The sequence below is a fragment of the Arachis ipaensis genome, chromosome B04, assembly GCF_000816755.2.
Source record: "Arachis ipaensis cultivar K30076 chromosome B04, Araip1.1, whole genome shotgun sequence".
Classification (NCBI taxonomy): domain Eukaryota; kingdom Viridiplantae; phylum Streptophyta; class Magnoliopsida; order Fabales; family Fabaceae; genus Arachis; species Arachis ipaensis.
In genome coordinates, this window is record NC_029788.2 from 32,429,992 (window position 1) to 32,434,260 (window position 4,269).

General features: G+C 35.0%; 1 pseudogene; it reads right to left on the reverse strand.

The window, feature by feature from the left end:
• Positions 676 to 2,967, reverse strand: LOC107635781 (annotated as a pseudogene).

Below are 4,269 nucleotides of genomic sequence, written 5' to 3' on the forward strand. Positions count from 1 at the left end.
TAAAAGGTTTAATTATTCTGCAGGTCCTATAGTTTCATCGAATTTTTAATTAGGTCTCTATTTTTTTTCTTTTCAATTGGGTCCCTAAACATTAATTTTTTTTCAATTTAGTCTTTGTTAACGTTAAACGTAAAAAAATGTTAGTAAATTGTGAAATTATTTGTATACCCTTAGGGACCTAATTGAAAAGAAAAAAAGTATAGGGACCTAATTGAAAATTCGATGAAACTATAAATATTCAATGAAAGATATTCCTATAATCCCTATTCAATGATTCTACGACATGAAAGATATTTCTATAATCTTTTTTATTTTGTTACTATCATTTTTTTGCTTATTTATATACAAATTGTACCAAAAATACCTTATTTTTTTTAAATTACCTTGTCTTAAGAACATACAGAAAAAAAAAGAATGGATAAAATGAAATAAAAAGTATAAAATTCAGTTTCCATCATTCAAGTATTTATTATGATCATGTAACATTTTACATTTGTGTGGATTCATGGAATATAGTTTGTGTCTTTATCATATCATGGTACACCATAAAAAATTACAAGGCTATATAATTTGTGTTATTGAAATTTGAAATCTAAAAACAAAAACCATAGAAAACGTAATTTCAGTGCTATACAGATAATGTAGAAACCAGTTCTTGTGTTGCAGCTTCTCACAACCAACATAGGGATCAACAATAAAGAGCAGACTTGAGTTCATCATATGCCCCAATAAGATAGTCTTTTCCACCAAAAGCTTCAATCAAAGCATGGTAGCTTGCTTTCGAAACAAAGGAAGTCGGAGCAAGATCATCTTTGTGAGGTCTATTCATCTCTTCGTGGATTCTCCGGTCACCACCATATATCCCTCCATTATTGAAAACAATCACTATCATAAGTAACTGTTACTGAACTAATGTCTGGATTGAAAAAAGATAAGACATAAGGCAATACATATTTTTTTAAGTATCGACAAAAGATAAGACAAATAAGGCAACAGTCCAAGATTTGGAAATTTAGGTTGGCGCATAGTAATTACACCAGCTTATGTAGTCCTCTCTATCTTAGAACTACTAGCTATGGACAGAGAAACATAAAAGAGTTCATGGAAGATCCTAGTTCAAAATAATGGCAGTAAAAATTTCATGCATAAACTAAAATAAGAACCATTCCATTATATGATGATAACAAGTCAATGGGGACAAGTCACTGCAGCCGCAATGCAATATCCAAGGCCAACACTTATGGTCCCCCAAGTAGGGGTGTAAGTTACCAAACCGGACCGAAAATTACCACCAAACCGAATCGAAAATTACAACAACCAATTTGAAAACCGAAAAAATTAGTTTTTTTTTTTGTTTTTTCCTGACAAAACTGATCGGTTTGGTTCGGTTTTCGGTTGGCTCGATAGAAACTGAACCGAACCGAAGATATGTATACATTTCAATGTTTTAACCATTTTAACCTTTAACCTAACAACAAAAATCCTCAACCCCTAACCATTTCAATGTTTTACTCTTATTATTTCAATTTATTGACTATTTTAAACCTCTAATTATTGTGATTCATATTCTTCTCATTAGAAATTAAAAATCGAAAAAATCGACCGAACTAAACCGCTGTTGGTTCGGTTCGGTTCGGTTCGGTTGTTATAAAAGCAGCAAACCGAATGATTGTGTGTCTGTAGAAACCGAACATATCGGTTCGGTTGGTTTTTGGTCCAAAACTGAACCAAACCGAACCGATAACACCCCTACCCCCAAGTCCCTGCATCCAACCTAGTCCTGTGTTCTGTTTGAGCCAACACAGCCCTACCTACATCCATGGTATTTGCACCCTCAGACACCATTACCGGAGCTAGCTTCCGACTCCAAGAATTACATTCTTATGATCCTCATTGGCGTCAAGAAATTGAATGGCAAAATATCCTTAGCAATGTAAGCCTCCATCTTCGCTGCATTATCCTTAGACTTCTTCCATTTACCTTCCACCCAAGGGTGTTTCTTGACCAAACAAAAAGGATTATCCTTAATCTCCTTATTCAGAGTCTCTACAAAAGTTTTTGCATTACCAACCAAACCCAAATGGGTTTCCTCAGCTCAATCTTTTCCTCACTAATATATATATATTGTAAACCTTAAACCATTACATAAAAAAATTCAGAAATCAATTTAAATAATATAACCTTCACTTGCTATAAGTTCATAATCTGACCTCAATAAAGTTAACAATGCCATTCAGGTCGGATTTAGCATCTTTCAGAACTAATAGCGCTTCTAAAATCATTGCATTGTACCGTACCTGGGGAGAAGATAAACAAAAGCAACCAAGTCTCAGAACAATTCAAAAGTCATAAAATACCTTTCTTATTTTGTTGAGGCATACAACAGTTTTAACCAGAATTACAATCTTAATCCACATCATTTAATTACAATAATCCATATAAATTTAGTGGCATCAATTTGCATACCATAGAGGATTCTTAGCATCTTCGTCATTTTGAGAGGAATCAACTACAGTAACAGAAGAATCAGATTGATGAATCATAGTCGTGACAGGAGTAGCATATTCTCCCAGAAACAACAATGGTATTACTAGTAGCAACTGGGGTAGTAGCAGCAGGGGCCGCAGCCTTATTCTAGGAATCCTAGATCTTTCCTTGGATCCTTGAGTGCAATTGCTAACACTCAAATTTTGCCACTTATCTTGAATTACCACAAAAGAAAAAAATTAAAAATCCTAAAACCTTACTCAGTTTTTTCACACTCAAATTTCACCATTTATCCAGAAAACGGAATACATGAATGGAAATTAGACACATTGCGGTGAAATTTAAAACCCTAAATTGAGATAAGACGCAAAATTGAAAAGGTTAATTAGGAGAATTTTGCACCTTGAGGTCGATGTTGGAACGTGAAGTGAGAAAGAGTGCAAATTGGGGATCTTTGAGAATCTGCTTCTGATTACCCATTTTCGATTTCGTTCTTCTTTCTTTCTTGAATTCTTCAGCTCAATGAATCCATTTTAAGAGAAATTGAAGAGCTTCCTCCAAAGCTGTGGAGGTAACCAAGACTTCAATAGTGACGTCTGTGTTATAGAGTTGCCACTAATAACGCATAGCAGTGCAGCACAGACAAAGGACGAAGGACGACGACGGATGCTCACGCTACCAAGGACGACGACAACGCAGATGGATGACGACACCAGCGAACAGGGGAGAAACGCCACCGACTTCAGAGGACAAGCACTGGCTAGGGTTCTACAAAATGTCAAGGGTAGTTTTGGAATTTTGAAAAATTGGAGGTGGGTTCAGTTTGCTTTTTTAACCCAATTATAAGAATATTCGATTTTTTAACAGAATATTCTATTATCTCAAATAATTTTGTCACGGCAAGGACTAAATTGAAAAAAAAAATAACGTCTAGGGACCCAATTGAAAAGAAAAAAAGTATAGGGACCTAATTGAAAATTCGGTAAAATTATAGGAACCTGTAGAGTAATTAAACCTATTTAAAACAACACCCTTAACTTCTAAAAAACACAAATACAAACTTATTATAATAATTTCTTTGGCCCATAATTTTTATCATAGCTTGCAACATAACTTGAAAGTGCAGGAATGTTCTCCTTTTCAGAAACAAGATTTTGCCAAATAATCAACTTGTCTAAATGATAAAAAGATTGACAGAGAATTAAAATGACATAATAAAAATTACGAAAAAAAGCAATAACTTACTAAGCTTTATCAGAGAGGAGTTTATTGGTTGGGAGGCGCCAATTTGGGGTGGATCAAACTGAATGTGGATGGATCGGTTATCCAACTTGGCAGTAAAAAGGACTTGTGGCGATCTCATTAGGGATTGGATGGGTTGTACTATTGCCAGCTTCTCGATGAACATCGGAGTTTATACCATAACCATAGCTGAGATATGGAGCATTTATGTTGGGGTTAAACTAGTATCTGAACTGGGGATTAAGAAGCTGGTGGTGGAATCGGACTCAAGATGCGCTGTGACGCTGACTCATAAGATGTAATCAGAGATTCATGGTAGCTCCTCCCTCATTCGTTCTATCAAGGAGTTTTTGGTGAAGATAAAAAGTGTTGAAGTTAGACACATCTACAAAGAGGCGAATTTCTGTGCTGATACTCTTGCTAAGCTCGAATAGAAACATGAACCGGAAATTAAATTGTGGAAACATACAGCTACCTCCATGTTTGTTTTATCACCTTTTTGCTGAAATAAGTGGCATGAAGTTCAGCAAAATTGTAGTG